The sequence below is a fragment of the Salvelinus fontinalis genome, chromosome 12 (assembly GCF_029448725.1).
Source record: "Salvelinus fontinalis isolate EN_2023a chromosome 12, ASM2944872v1, whole genome shotgun sequence".
NCBI lineage: Eukaryota > Metazoa > Chordata > Actinopteri > Salmoniformes > Salmonidae > Salvelinus > Salvelinus fontinalis.
In genome coordinates, this window is record NC_074676.1 from 7,426,603 (window position 1) to 7,443,702 (window position 17,100).

Here is a 17,100-nt window from a genome sequence, read left to right on the forward strand (position 1 = left end):
GTGTCATCCTAGCAAATCTGGGCTGGGCACATTGTATTGTGTGAACCATGATATGATAATGAATAAAGATAACCTCTCTAGTCTAATTTCTTTCTTTTGACTGGATTTGTTTTGGGATGCTACTGGAACAGCCTATCCTGTGGCTTTGTGTTTGACGATGTCTCAGCCATTCTGGACAACAAGGACCTGTGGCCTGCCACCCCACTCTGCAACCTGTTCTTCAATGACTTCTGGGGCACACCCATGTCTGAGGTGATGAATCTATCATGAAATATCCTCAAGCTTGGGGAGGGAAGTGTTTGGTGCACAAGATTACACATGACATGTCATGCACCACGTCTTACTTTGTTTATGCTCCCCTTTCAAAACATGCAGATGATCAAGTGAAAAGGGATTGTTTGAATCTCAGCTGTGAATAGTTCAAAGGTATTTTACACTGAAAAACATGTAAAGTGTTGGTCCCATGTTTCATGAGCTGAAAAAGATCCCAGAAATGTTTCATATGCACAAAGAAAGCTTATTTCTTTAAAATATTGTGCACAAATGTGTTTACATCCCTGTTAGTTAGAATTTCTCCTTTGCCAAGATAATCCATCCACCTGAAAGGTGTGGCATATCAAGAAGCTGATTAAACAGCAGGATCATTACACAGGTGCACCTTGTACTAGGGACAAAAGGCCACTATAATGTGCCGTTTTGTCACATAACACAATGCCAAAGATGTCTCCAATTTTGAGGGAGAGTACAATTGGCATGCTGATTGTAACTCAGTAAAATCAATAAAATTGTTGCATGTTGCGTTTATATTTTTGTTCAGTATATGTTCAATTAATCAATGGCTGTGGTGTATATTGGTGAACTTTGATTCTTGGCATAATGATAGTCAGAGAAGGTTGATTGCAAGTTCCAACAAAATCACCTATATTCACAACAGCACTATTCTCCCTTCCATATTTCTGTTTCTTACCACAGGAGAGGAGCCATAAGTCCTACCGGCCCCTGACCGTGCTTACGTTCCGGCTGAACTACCTCTTCAGTGAGCTGAGTTCTGAATCCTACCACCTGCTCAATGTGGAGCTACATGCCGTGGTGTGTGTGCTCTTCCTGCGCATCTGTCATCTCTTCCTGGATAAGACCTCCAGCCTGGTGGCGGCGGCCCTGCTTTTTGCTGTGCACCTCATCCACACAGAGGCCGTAAGTCTGCTCGTATTGTAGGCAAACACAGATCTAGGAACAGATAAAACACTGCTGTTCGCTGTAGCAGCGGCTGTGCACTCCATCCACATGGAGGCCCTAAGTCTGCTCATAGTGGAGGCACAGATCTAGGAACTAACAAGCTGAATTAACTATCCCTAAATCCTTACCCCATCCATGCTCCCGAGTGGCACAGTGGTCTAAGGCAGCTTTCTGACATGAACTTAGCTGCTTCTGTTTAAATCTGTGGATTCTGATTGGCTACAAGCACAGGAATAGCTTAAATATGCTTTGTTCTTACAAGGCACCCCCCCCCCCCCCCCCGCCTAATGTTAAAAAAAATATATTATTATTTATTTAACTAGGCAAGTCACTTAAGAACAAATTCTTATTTACAATGACTGCCTACACCGGCCAAACCCGGACAATGCTGGGCCAATTGTGCGCCGACCTATGGGACTCCCAATCACGGCCGGTTGTGATACAGCCTGGATTCGAACCATGGTGTCTGTAGTGACTCCTCTAGCACATTCAGTGCACTGCTGCACCATTTTTATTTTACGTTTATTTAACAAGGCACGTCAGTTAAGAACAAATTCTTATTTTCAATGACGGCCTAGTCATCAGGGCCGTGTAGGCAGTGGGTTAACTGCCTTGTTCAGGGGCAGAATGACAGATTTGTACCTTGTCAGCTCGGGGATTCGAACTTGCAACCTTTCGGTTACTAACCCAACGCTCTAACCACTAGGCTACCCTGCCACCCAGCGACTAGCCGACCATAGCGACAGGGGTTGGCTTTCATTTGAGGAATAGCTTGACTGTCAAATCTATGTATTTGTTTGTGGCCAGCGACTTTTATACAGAGAGCGCTCCAAATGATCTGTGCCTTTTGAGTATGAAAATGAGTCCTTCGACGGATAGGCGCGTATGATAAAAGCTATTGTACCAAACCAAATATATGAATCTGTTTTAAAGCAATCTATTCAGTATCATCTTGATGACTATATATCACCAATCTGAGGTAAAAAGAATGTGTAAGCTAATTCCATTCAATTTATGTGGTTAAAATGGAAGCTTATAATGTAGTTACACAAACTGTCCACATTAGCGCAATGTACAATATTTTAATAAATTCACCAAAAAAAGAAACGTCCATTTTCAGGACACTATCTTTCAAAGATAATACGTAAAACTCCAAATAACTTCAGTTATTCATTAAAAAGGGTTTAAACACTGTTTCCCATGCTTGTTCAATGAACCATAAACTATGAATGAACATGCACCTGTGGAACAGTCGTTAAGACACTAACAGCTTACAGACGGTAGGCAATTAAGGTCACAGTTGTGAAAACTTAAGACACTAAAGAGGCCTTTCTACTGACTCTGATAAACACCAAAGGAAAGATGCCCAGGGTCCCTGCTCATCTGCGTGAACGTGCCTTAGGCATGCTGCAAGGAGGCATGAGGACTGCAGATGTGGCCAGGGCAATCAATTGCAATATCTGTACTGTGAGATGCCTAAGACAGCGGTACAGGGAGACAGGATGGACAGCTGATTGTCCTCGCAGTGGCAGACCACGTGTAACAACACCTGCACAGGATCTGTACATCTGAACATCACACCTGTGGGACAGGTACAGGATGGAAACAACAACTGCCCGAGTTACACCAGGAACGCACAGTCCCTCCATCAGTGCTCAGACTGTCTGCAATAAGCTGAGAGAGGCTGGACTGAGGGCTTGTAGGCCTGTTGTAAGGCAGGTCCTCTCCAGACATCACCGGCAACAACTTCGCCTATGGGCACAAACCCACCGTCGCTGGACCAGACAGGACTAGCAAAAAGTGCTCATCACTGGCCAGTCGCGGTTTTGTCTCACCAGGGGTGGTGGTCGGATTTGCGTTTATCGTCAAAGGAATGAGCGTTACACCGAGGACTACTCTGGAGCGGGATCGTTCTGAGCTTGTTGTCATTGCAGGCAATCTCAACGCTGTGCGTTACAGGGAAGACATCCTCCTCCCTCATGTGGTACCCTTCTTGCAGGCTCATCCTGACATGACCCTCCAGCATGACAATGCCACCTGCCATACTGCTCGTTCTGTGCGTGATTTCCTGCAAGACAGAAATTTCAGTGTTCTGCCATGGCCAGTGAAGAGTCCAGATCTCAATCCCATTGAGCACGTCTGGGACCTGTTGGATTGAGGGTGAGGGCTAGGGCTATTCCCTCCAGAAATGGTGGAAGAGTGAGGTAACATCCTACAGCAAGAACTGGCAAATCTGGGAATTAATGGAAATATATGCAAATTAATATTAATACTATTTAAATGTACATGTTTTTTTGTATTGTATATATTTACCTTATCATAAGTAGACGTAATTGCAAATTATTAAATCTTTCCAATATATAAAAAACTATTTAATTATGAATTGAACTTTAATTAAATGAATTGACTCTTCACATGGGATGATTTCACTGAACAACAAAAGAAAGGGAAAATTGAATGATCCCCAATGATCCATTGCATCTCTCAAAAATGTGTTTAACATACATCTGTAAAATGATTGTCTAGAAACTAAAGCTTTGGTTGTCTTCCTCTCAGGCTTACATGTCTTCTCCCTGGACCTCCTCAATGTCCATCTCTTGAACATCAGACTCTGAGGCCTCATATTCACTGTCACTTTCCAACCTTGTTGAGGATGGCTTGTTGTCAGGCTCTAAAAACCAAACATTTGCCCGGATGGCCACACATTTTTCAACCCTTGTATTGGTCAGCCTGTTGCGTGCTTTGGTGTGTGTGTTCCTAAACAAGGACCAGTTGCGCTCTGAGGCAGCTGATTTTGGTGGGATTTGGAGGGTGATGGAGGCAACAGGGGAAAGAGCCTCAGATTAACCAAGTCCCTTCCACCAGGTGGCTGATGAGATATGTTGGCACGACTGTCATATTGCATCTCTATCCCAAAGCCCTTGCTTGGAAGTGTACTTCGCCAGACTGCCAAGAACCTTGCCCTCTTCCAGGCCAAGGTGGCGAGACATGGTAATAATGACACCATAGGTCTTATTGATCTCTGCACCAGACAGGATGCTCTTGCCAGCATACTTGGGGTCCAACATGTATATGGGTGTATGGGCTTCAGGCAGAAGTCTTCACGCTCTTTGATGTATTTCAGAACTGCAGTTTCCTCTGCTTGGAGCAACAGTGAAGTAGGCAGGGCAGTACGGATTTCTTCTCTTACATCTGTAAGCAGAATCTGAACATCAGACAGGATGGCATTGTCTCCCTCAATCCGTGCAATGGCTACTGCTACAGGTTTCAGGCTGCTTACCACTCTTTCCCAAAATACATCATCCAGGAGGATCCTCTTGAAGGGACTGTCTATATCGGCAGACTGTGATATGGCCATTTCTTGGAGAGACTCCTTCCCCTCCAGGAGTCTGTCAAACATGATGACAACACCACCCCAACGGGTGTTGCTGGGCAGCTTCAATGTGGTGCTCTTATTCTTCTCACTTTGCTTGGTAGAGATAGATTGCTGCTATAACTTGATGATCCTTCACATACCTAACCATTTCCTTGGCTCTCTTGTAGAGTGTATCCATTGTTTTCAGTGCCATGATGCTCCTTGAGGAGCAGATGAAATGCATGAGCAGCACAGCCAATGGGTGTGATGTGAGGGTAGGACTCCTCCACTTTAGACCAAGCAGCCTTCATGTTCACAGTATTGTCTGTCACCAATGCTAATACCTTCTGTGATCCAAGGTCCTTGATGACTGCCTTCAGCTCATCTGCAACGTAGAGACCGGTGTGTCTGTTGTCCCTTGTGTCTGTGCTCTTGTAGAATACTGGTTGAGGGGTGGAGATGATGTAGTTCATTATTCCTTGACAACGAACATTCAACCACCCATCAGAGATGACTGCAATACAGTCTGCTTTCTCTATGATTTGCTTGACCTTCACTTGAACTCTGTTGAACTCTGATTCCAATAAATGAGTAGATAAAGCATGTCTGGTTGGAGGGGTGTATGCTGGGTGAATAACATTCTGATGCAACATTCTGCATGCATTGGTGACATGGAAAGAATGGAATTCAATACAAGTTGGACATTGAGTTGGTTAGTGTCCCTTTCAATGCCTGAATTGTTTGGAAATTAACTAAATTGAACTAATCTCAGTCATTATTGTCTACCTCAACAACAACTTCTCTCATCTTGCCTTTGCTAACCCCCTTACCCCCAATTTGTACTTGTATTTCACCACATTCAACTGAGTTGCACCGGCAACCAGACAGGCCTTAGAAAAACGGAATGGAAGAATTGAAAACAAAAACAGAATAGTGAAACAAAGACAACATTCTGCCACTCTGGGAAAGGGAGTTGTAACGTTACACAGCTCTAGTGCTCCCTCACTCCCTCTCATCTTCCTCATGTCGTTTTCTCCTTCAGCTGAGTGCAGCCTCTCAATCGCTTGAAAGGACCGATTTCACAATTCACTAAGTAGCCCTTGGCCCGGCCAATGGCCTGCACGTTATCTTGGTCTGGAATCTCTCTCAACAGATCATTTGTTTTTCATTTGATACACTGAGCAATGAAGCTCCCCTTCCTGATAAACATGGACAAAGAGACCGTTGTGCATGCCTCTATCTGTATTAGCATCATAGAACGGCTTTCTTTCTGAATGTGTAGCTCAGAGTTTGTGTGCATCTGGTATCGCGTCTGGTATCTGAACATATTCATAGTGAACATATTCAACTAGAACTTTGTTTGTGTGACATTGATAATCCTAAAGATGGAACTGAAAGATGCATGCTTTGAATAGTTTCATTGGATTCAATAGTTGCAAGTGGTTGAGAGATGAAAATGCTGCATAACAGTGATGTCTTGTCAACATACAGTGGGGAGAACAAGTATTTGATACACTGCCGATTTTGCAGGTTTTCCTACTTACAAAGCATGTAGAGGTCTGTAATTTTTGTCATAGGTACACTTCAACTGTGAGAGACGGAATCTAAAACAAAAATCCAGAAAATCACATTTGTATGATTTTTAAGTAATTCATTTGCATTTTATTGCATGACTTAAGGTATTTGATCACCTACCAACCAGTAAGAATTCCGGCTCTCACAGACCTGTTCGTTTTTCTTTAAGAAGCCCTCCTGTTCTCCACTCATTACCTGTATTAACTGCACCTGTTTGAACTCGTTACCTGTATAAAAGACACCTGTCCACATACTCAATCAAACAGACTCCAACCTCTCCACAATGGCCAAGACCAGAGAGCTGTGTAAGGACATCAGGGATAAAATTGTAGACCTGCACAAGGCTGGGATGGGCTACAGGACAATAGGCAAGCAGCTTGGTGAGAAGGCATCAACTGTTGGCGCAATTATTAGAAAATGGAAGAAGTTCAAGATGACGGTCAATCACCCTCGGTCTGGGGCTCCATGCAAGATCTCACCTCGTGGGGCATCAATGACCATGAGGAAGGTGAGGGATCAGCCCAGAACTACACGGCAGGACCTGGTCAATGACCTGAAGAGAGCTGGGACCACAGTCTCAAAGAAAACCATTAGTAACACACTACGCCGTCATGGATTCAAGTCCTGCAGCGCACGCAAGTTCCCCCTGCTCAAGCCAGCGCATGTCCAGGCCTGTCTGAAGTTTGCCAATGACCATCTGGATGATCCAGGAGAAGGTCATGTGGTCTGATGAGACAAAAATAGAGCTTTTTGGTCTAAACTCCACCTGCCGTGTTTGGAGGAAGAAGAAGGATGAGTACAACCCCAAGAACACCATCCTAACCGTGAAGCATGGAGGTGAAAACATCATTCTTTGGGATGCTTTTCTGCAAAGGGGACAGGATGACTGCACCGTATTGAGGGGAGGATGGATGGGGCCATGTATCGTGAGATCTTGGCCAACAACCTCCTTCCCTCAGTAAGAGCATTGAAGATGGGTCGTGGCTGGGTCTTCCAGCATGACAACGACCTGAAACACACAGCCAGGGCAACTAAGGAGTGGTTCCGTAAGAAGCATCTCAAGGTCCTGGAGTGGCCTTGCCAGTCTCCAGACCTGAACCCAATAGAACATCTTTGGAGGGAGCTGAAAGTCCGTATTGCCCTGCGACAGCCCCGAAACCTGAAGGATCTGGAGAAGGTCTGTATGGAGGAGTGGGCCAAAATCCCTGCTGCAGTGTGTGCAAACCTGGTCAAGAACTACAGGAAACATATGATCTCTGTAATTGCAAACAAAGGTTTTTGTACCAAATATTAGGTTCTGCTTTTCTGATGTATCAAATACTTATGTCATGCAATAAAATGCAAAGTAATTACTTAAAAATCATACAATATGATTTTCTGGATTTTTGTTTTAGATTCCGTCTCTCACAGTTGAAGTGTACCTATGATAAAATTATAGACCTCTACATGCTTTGTAAGTAGGAAACACTGCCGATTTTGCAGGTTATCAAATACTTCTTCTCCCCACTGTATGTTGTTAGAAGAGGCTGACTGTCACTTGCCTGGCTACACAAACTCCTTGTTTGGCCAAATGCTACACCACACCCACAGACGTTAGTTTATTCTCCACAATGAATCTGGATCTGAGTACATGCCCTACGATTTCTAGATTGTAAATACGTTCTAGTCCGTCTGACTGGTCCCAGAAATCGATGGGTTGGGCCAGAGCCAAAACACACGGGTAAAGCAACATTTTGAAAATTCGTCATTGGCTTTGAGTCTCAGATTGGTTAGAGATGATCCAATTGCTGATGACTTTGTTTTGTACAACACCCTCATTTTGACGTCATCACGAAACCCTTCAGCAATTGCAGTCTCAGATTGAAGTACTGTATGTAGTGAACGATAGCGCATCGGAAGAATTAAGTTTGGGTCGTCAGGCAAGACTGTCACAGTCTAGTGTTTAGCAATTGTGTATCAGTCTATGTGTTGTTCTTAGGACATCTATGCGGTAGAGGTTAGGTGTGTCAACCTTACCTGGGTCATGTTCAGTAAGGTTCTTATTCTTACTGGTCAAGTTCAGTTAATACCTCACTGTGTTTCAAAACATTTTCTCCCTACTGAACATGACACAGATTTGCTCTCCTCTTGGTTCAGGATTTACCAGCCCCAGCTGCGTTTGTGAAAACAGGACATGTGCAGTTCCATGTACTTCCATAAGGTGGCAATCATCCTTCATATATTTCTATAAGTGGCCCCTGTCCGGCAGGAGCCAGTGTGAGTTATCTCTGTCTGCCTCCATGATTTAGTTCTAGGCTAGGTGGCGGGCATACTTTTCATTTACGGTCTTGTTGTTTTCAGTTGGGTGCATATTGTAGGTTTAGGTTAGCCTTTGTCATGGATAATCAGGTTTCAGCCAATTTCAAGCATGCCTGGGAGACATGTTGAGAAGTGTGAACTCCAGAGAGACTGAGCAGGAAGTGTTTTAAAGGATGATTGATTGACGAGGGAACATCTTTGTGCCAGAAACGTTAACTTTGACCGTTTACTTTCAACTTTGTGCCTATGACAGGTAATGGCTGTCATGGGGAAAGTGGAACTCTTCGATTCATTTATGAAAGAAGAACATATTTGTGCAAGAAATGTTGACTTTAAAAAATATATATTTTTGGTTCCTCTGGCTGGTGTTGTAGGAAGAGGGGAGCTCCTGTCCTCCATCTTCCTCCTGGCAGTGTTCCTGGCCTACACCAGATCTAAAGGAGCCGACCACTCCATCGGTGAGTCTACTGTAGCCCTCCACCAATATTGTCCCTCTGTTTGTTGTGTGCACACACGGGTTTGAGCATTCTGAGTGTCCGGTCAGCTCAATCAATTCACTGGCAAGAGAAGCTTGTTAAAGGCTGCGGGCGGTCATGTTGAGAAGTAGATAATGGCATTGTGCTGAGGAAAATGACAGTAGATGCCTGATTTGAAGGAAAGTCAGAAGGTAGATAATGACTCAGGGGTTTGATTTCGGAGCGGCGATGGTTATCACGAGAGAGGGATGAATGGGGAAGTGACTGACTGGTTTTCCCCCTTCTGATTTCAAGGAAATGAACATGTAACAACTCATTGTCACTATCTTATCTTACTAGTTACAGTTTTACCAAATTTTTACCAGCATGTCACATGTGCAACCAGAGAAAGAAAAATCCTAGACCACCTTTACTCCACACACAGAGATGCATACAAAGCTCCCCCCACCCTACCTTTTAGCAAATCTGACCATAATTATATTTTCCTGATTCCTGCTTACAAGCAAAAACTAAATCAGGAAGTACCAGTGACTCGCTCAATACGGAAGTGGTCAGATGACGGATGCTATACTACAGGACTGTTTTGCTAGCACAGACTGGAATATGTTCCGGGATTCATCCAATGGCTTTGAGGAGTACACCACCTCAGTCATCGGCTTCATCAGTAAGTGCATGAACGACGTCATCCCCACAGTGACTGTACGTACATATCCCAAAAAGAAGCCATGGATTACAGACAACATCCGCATCGAGCTAAAGGCTAGAGCTGCCGCTTTCAAGGAGCGGGAGACTAATCCAGATGCTTACAAGACATCCCGCTTTGCCCTCAGATGAACCATCAAACAAGCAAAGCGTCAATACAGGATTAAGATTGAATCCTACTACACCGGCTCTGACGCTTGTCGGATGTGGCAGGGCCTGAAAACTATTACAGATTACAAATGGAAACCCAGACGCGAGCTGCCTAGTGACGCTAGCCTACCAGACTACCTAAATGCCTTTTTATGCTCGCTTCGAGGCTTGCAACACTGAAGCATGCATTATAACGCTCTCGGTAGCCGATATGAACTAAACCGTCAACCTTGACCTTCAATTAGCATTGACGAAGTCAGAATGGGCATGCTTACTCCACTGTTGTGACAGAATCAGTGGTGTTAGAATTAGGAATACTACACTGAACAAAAATGTAAACGCAACATGTAAAGTGTTTGTCCCATGTTTCATGAGCTGAAAAAAAAGATCCCAGAAATGTTCCATACGCACAAAATGTTCCATATGCTTGAAGCTTATCTCAAATTTTGTGCACATTTGTTTACATCCCTGCCAGTTTTGTTGAGCAGGCGTTTCAGTGCCATGACAGGGGGGGTATCACGTCTACTGCAGGCGCAGTTGATGAGCTTATTTCTCAAGTAATTTGTTCGAATGGAGCTAGCTAGTGTGTTCATGTTTCCAAGTTTCAAATATGTTCTCAAATGCCATTGAATTGGCAGCAGCGGTATGACGAGCATGCACTAACTACGATTTCCTCAGTACGAAATCCTCGATGGCCCACCGTGCTGTCAGACTCAGCATGCTCATGGGGAGATATCGCTGGTCCAAATGTCAGTCGTTAAGCTAATAACAGTGACACCGTGACTGTGAAACTCTGGTAGGGGTTCTGAAAAATAGTTTTAAAAATAAATATAAAAGTGTGCTGGTGCTCGACCAGTCGGCGAAAGCCAACATCACCCACAGCAGAGAACGGTTGATTGTCCAGGGCAATGAATTCCATTATCTTGGCGTTAATTGGATTACGCCTTTGAGTTGTCTTGCCGAAATGTCCTTACTCTTTCAAATGACTGCTCGATTTGTTGACTGCTCGGTCCACACAGCAGACATTGTGGGCAGTTAGGAATGCTGTGTTGCACGTGTAGCGCAACATTTTACGTGGCGACATTACGTCATCTACCTACGTTATATAGGTATGGCACGTCAGCTTTGACATTGGTTTTGCACATCGGCGTTAAACTAGACATCGGTGCCGATACCGATGTTGGCATTTTTAGCTAATATCGGCTGATTCCGGTATGTTCACCTATATCTCACCATGGTGATTTAGCCTCAGTAGGGCCAGTTTTAGAGAGGTTAATATAGTTGTTAGTTTATACAGCCTTTAACCAAATATACAATTCAATATTGTACCAGTAACTGCCAAAATAATGGAAACTCTTAAGTAAAGGAGGGATACAAAGTATTTTGAAAGCAAGTGCTTCCACACCGATGTGGTTCCAACGTTAATTAAGCAATTAACATCCCATCGTGCTTAGAGTCATGTATAAAAATGCTTGGCAGCCCATTATCTTGGCTACCATGGCTATGTCCCCATTGGATGACAATGCCCCCATCCACGGGGCATGAGTGGTCACTGAATGGTTTGATGAGCATGAAAACGATGTAAACCACATGCCATGGCCGTCTCAGACACCAGATCTCAACCCATTTGAACACTTATGGGAGATTCTGAAGCGGTGCCTGAGACTGCATTTTCCACCACCATCAACAAAACACCAAGTGATGGAATTTATTGTGGAAGAATGGTGTTGCATCCCTCCAATAGATTTCCAGAGACTTGTAGAATCAATGCCAAGGTGCATTGAAGCTGTTCTGGCTTGTAGTGGCCCAATGCCCTATTAAGACACTTTATGTTGGCAGTTATGTGTATGTTGTTATTCTTATACCAGACAAACTAGTTCTTAGGCTTTACCTTCCATCAAGCTCTCATTGCTTCAAACAGAACATACACTTCTGCAATTATTTGCATTTATTATGTCAAACAGTCAATCTGTCAAGTGAATTTGCATGCAAGGAACAAAAACGTAAGTAATTACCAGTGTTTTCCACAAGTACATAGAGTAGCCAGCCAAATAGAAGAAGTAGCTGTTCGGGGGGGCTTTTGCCAAATGAGCTCTGTTTTGGTGGCTTCTGGTACATTCTACTGCCTTGATTACATCTGAAATACACAGCAAAATGATTGAATACTTTATCGAGTTTACCTCCCAGATTACAAACATTTGTAGTGGTATTGTGACATGACTTTACAATTTTAATTACTGAAAATGTATGAATTCAGTGTATTGTTAGTAGTTTTGGATATTGTCTCGGTCTTTATGATCAGGACTATTAGGGGAAGTAATAGAACATTAAACACTTTTTAAGATTCAACCAGTCTTCTCTTGATTAAAGTCTTACAGTTTTACTGCACAATATGAATTGCCATAATAATGTTTGTCCTTCAAATAATGTTTTATTAAAACCGATAGGCTTTAGGCTACTTTGAAAAAAAAAGCATAGGCTACTTTGTAATTAACATTTAACTGAGAAGGTATTTGGGAAAGCCTTGCCTTCTACCAGAAGAATGTTTTCATTAGCAACATTGCTAACGGCTACACATGGTGTTAGACCCACGCGCGCACACACACACAGACGGACATTCTTGTTGTTTCCTCAGAAAGTAGCAGGAAATATGAATCACTGATGCATTTTGTTCATGTCTTATGACAAACTTGGGCAAATTTAGTAATATTTGGTAACACTTTACTTGACACGCATTGTTCATAAAACGTTACAGCTGAAATAACCTGTCATAATATGGTCACAACACTGTCATGACCCATATATTTACACCTATTTGACATATGTGTTATTTTATGGCTGGTTATGACACCTACATAAGTGTCAACCCACAATTATTCAAATAATTTTTTTCCCTGACAAGAAGTTTCCTTTCGTTTGAAAGTGTGTTTCTTAAATCCTTTTTGTTGTTGTAATGAATTCTTTACGGTCATGTTTTTTTCATCATATTTTAAATAACTTGTAGAAAATATGCTTTATGACACTGTCATGAAGCGTTATGGGCGTCCTGTGTCACTTGGACTACGAAAATACACTTTATGACACTGTCAAGAAGCATTATGACCATCATAGGCCTATCTGACTTATATAACTATCACGTACATGCCCTTATCAGTCCAAAAGAGGGTGTCTTGTCCTGCTCCTGAAATGTGCTCCTGCATTCATCCCAGTCATCAGCAACAGAGCATTGGGGTAGGTGCATGTCCGACATCAATGTGTGCGCAATTGCAATGATCATTTAATATGATAAATAAAAAATATATATTTTTACAACATAGCCTAAGTGTCAACAATATGTTGATTGTGTAATGGACTATTTTGCCATGTGGTAGGGTTTGTGGGTATTGACAGTCTCATATAGGTGCATAAAAAGCCATAAAATAATGCAATACATTTGAAGTCGGAAGTTTACATACACTAACACCTTGCCCAAACCGGCTGCGTGTGTGCGGCATCGTGCGCTATCGTGCATACATGTATTTTGTCCCCCCACACCAAACGCGATCACGACATGCAGGTTAAAATATCAAAACAAACTCTGAACCAATGCCATTAATTTGGGGACAGGTCGAAAAGCATTAAACATGTTTGGCAATTTAGCTAGTTAGCTTGCACTTGCTAGCCAACGTTAATTTGTCCTATTTAGCTAGCTTGCTGTTGCTAGCTAATTTGTCCTGGGATATAAACATTGAGTTGTTATTTTACCTGAAATGGACAAGGATCTCTACTCCGACAAATTAATCCACATATAAAACGGCCAACCGAATCGTTTCTAGTCATCTCTCCTCCTTCCAGGCTTTTTCATCGTTTAAATGATATGGTGATCGCATCTAAACTTTCAATGTATTACCGACAAAACAGTTTTCGTCTTTCTATCACCCACGTGGGTATAACCAATGAGATGGCACGTGGGTACCTGCTTCTATAAACCAATGAGGAGATGGGAGAGGCAGGACTTGCAGCGCGATCTGCGTCAGAAATAGGAACGACATCTATTTTAGCCCTTGGTGTCGCAGACGCTCGTTGGCGCGCGCAAGCAGTGTGGGTGCAATAATTGAATAACATGGGTTTCTACATTTATTTTGCGACGCACGCGACGTGTCCGGTCTGGTCAGCATGTTAGGTTAGAGTCATTAAAACTAGTTTTTCAACCACCACAAATTTCTTGTTAACAAACTATAGTTTTGGCAAGTCGGTTAGGAAATCTACTTTGTGCTTGACATAAGTAATTTTCCCAACAATTGTTTACAGACGTCACACCGCTCAGGAAGGATACGCGTTCTGTCGCCTAGAGATGAACGTACTTTGGTGCGAAAGGTGCAAATCAATCCCAGAACAACAGCAAAGGACCTTGTGAAGATGCTGCCGGAAAATGGTACAAAAGTATCTATATCCACAGTTAAACGAGTCCTATATCGACATAACCTGAAAGGCCGCTCAGCAAGGAAGAAGCCACTGCTCCAAAACCGCCATAACTGCACATGGGGACAAAGATCATACTTTTTGGAGAAATGTCCTTTGGTCTGATGAAATACAAATAGAACTGTTTGGCCTTAATGACCATCGTTATGTTTGGAGGAAAAATGGGGTCGCTTGCAAGCCGAAGAACACCATCCCAACCGTGAAGCACGGGGGTGGCAGCATCATGTTGTGGGGGTGCTTTGCTGCAGGAGGGACTGGTGCACCTCACAAAATAGATGGCATCATGAGGAGGTAAAATTATGTGGATATATTGAAGCAACATCTCAAGACATCAGTCAGGAAGTTAAAGCTTGGTCGCAAATGGGTCTTCCAAATGGACAATGACCCCAAGCATACTTCCAAAGTTGTGGCAAAATGGCTTAAGGACAACAAAGCTTTGTCAGGAGGAATGGGCCAAAATTCACCCAGGTTATTGTGGGAAGCTTGTGGAAGGCTGCCTGAAACGTTTGACCCAAGTTAACCAATTTTTAAGGCAATGCTACCAAATACTAATTGAGTGTATGTAAACTTCTGAACCACTGGGAATGTGACGAATGAAAATAAAAGCTGAAATAAACAATTCTCTACTATTATTCTGACATTTCACATTCTTAAAATAAGGTGGTGATCCTAACTGACCTAAGACGGGGATTTTTTTTGAGGATTAAATGTCAGGAATTGTGAAACTGAGTTTGTACGTGTTTGGCTGAGGTGTATGTAAACTTCCCGACTTCAACTGTATGTTTCATTTAGTACCTTCACTTCGAAGTGTCTTTTCCACAGTGAATCTTGTCACTGTTACGTAACCAGGTGAATGTGTGAAACAACCTTCCCTTCGGGCGGCTCCTGAGGGCCTCGACCTAGAGCAAAGGTCGGCAAACCTGCTCCTGCGCCACTCCATGTTTTTGATTTAACAGAGCAGGAAGACCAGGTGTGTTGAATTTAGGCACACTGAACTGATCAATTAGCTCAGTTGGTCAGGTGTGGTGCCTAGTTGGAACAAAATCCTGTTGTAACTGCGGCCCTCCAGGAACAGGGTTGTCTACCCCTGACCTAGAGTATCATCTCAACCATTCTTCCTCATTACAAGCACCATCTAATACTTACTATTTTGATGGGATTTGATGTGGATTAATTCCAGGGGCCTTTAGATGAACACAATGTGGCTAATTTCACTATAAATTCCACTAAATCCAACTGACCGATTTTAGAATGGTTTCCAAGGCTCTTTAGTTTTGTTCTTGAGTGGATGTTCTGGCAACATGAAAATGACAGAAAGCCCTGCACACTGTGTACTGGGTCTTTCTGTTCGTGGGTACTCATTAACCCAGCACCTAAGTTTTATTAGGATATGATTGGGCATCTGACTATGACCTCTGGCAACATCCCATTCTCTATGTTTCTCCTATTTTGACTTTCTCTCTTGTGTGGACACTCATTGCTGTGACCGTGGTTTTGGTGGCTGCAGCCACATTATGCAAGGAGCAGGGAATCACAGTCATTGGCATCTGCTGTGTCCATGAGGTGTTTGTTGCACAAGGGGTAAGACACCGCGGGCCAGCACCGGTAACCTCACTCCACACTGCAACATGAAGTTAATCCAACCATCACACTGCACGGTCACGCCCTCACTCAAAACCCCAGTAATAGATTTGAGTTATGAGACAATTTTTTTTTTGTTGAACTGGCTAGCTCCCATTTTTACCACAAAAGAGGTACTTGAGATGGAATGATGGTGAGCAGCTGTTTTGTCGGCTGTCCTTCCCCTAGATCAAAAATAGACAAATTAGTTACATGACACAAATCATCAGAGCCAAAGCCAGAGGCCTATAAAGTGTCCTAAATATAAAAGGTTCTTGATTCATCTGGGTATACAGTGCATTCGGAAAGTATTCAGACCCATGACTTTTACCACATTTTGTTACGTTACAGCCTTATTCTGAAATTGATTCAATTAATGTTTTTCCTTATCAATCTACACACAATTGATTGATACAGCAAAACAGTTTTTTTTTTTTTTTTTTTTACTAATGTATAAAAAAACTAAACAGATAACTTTACATAATTATTCTGACCCTTTGCTATGAGACTCAAAATTGACCTCAGGTGCATCCTGTTCCGACAACTTGATTGGAGTCCACCTATTGTAAATTCAATTGATTGGACATGATTTGGAAAGGCACACACCTGTCCATATAAGGTCCCACAGTTGACAGTGCATGTCAGAGCTAAAACCAAGCCATAAGGTCGAAGGAATTGTCCGTAGAGCTCCGAGATGGGATTGTGTCGAGGCACAGATCTGGCGAAGGGTCCCAAAAAATGTCTGAAACATTGAAGGTCCCTTAGAACACAGTGGCCTCCATCATTCTTAAATAGAAGGAGTTTGGAACCACCAAGACTCTTCCTAGAGCTGGCTGCCCGGCCAAACTGAGCAATTTGGGGAGAAGGGCCTTGGTCGGGGAGGTGACCAAGAACCCGATGGTCACTGACAGAGCTCCAGAGTTCCTCTGTAGGGATGGGTGAACCTTCCAGAAGGACAACTATCTCTGCAGCACTCCACCAATCAGGCCTTTGTGGTAGAGTGGCCAGACGGAAGCTACTCCTCAGTAAAAGGCATATGACCGCCTGCTTGGAGTTTGGGAAAAGGCACCTGAAGGACTCTGATCATGAGAAACAAGATTCTCTGGTCTGATGAATCCAGGATTGAAATATTTGGCCTGAATGCCAAGCGTCACGTGTGGAGGAAACCTGGCACCATCCCTACAGTGAAGCATGGTGGTGGCAGCATCATGCTGAAAGCTGAACGGA

The 17,100-nt window shown here is 43.2% G+C and overlaps 1 pseudogene; it reads left to right on the forward strand.

Moving 5' to 3' along the window:
* Positions 1-17,100, forward strand: part of LOC129867684 (protein O-mannosyl-transferase TMTC3-like) — a 61,885-nt pseudogene that overhangs the window by 43 nt on the left and 44,742 nt on the right.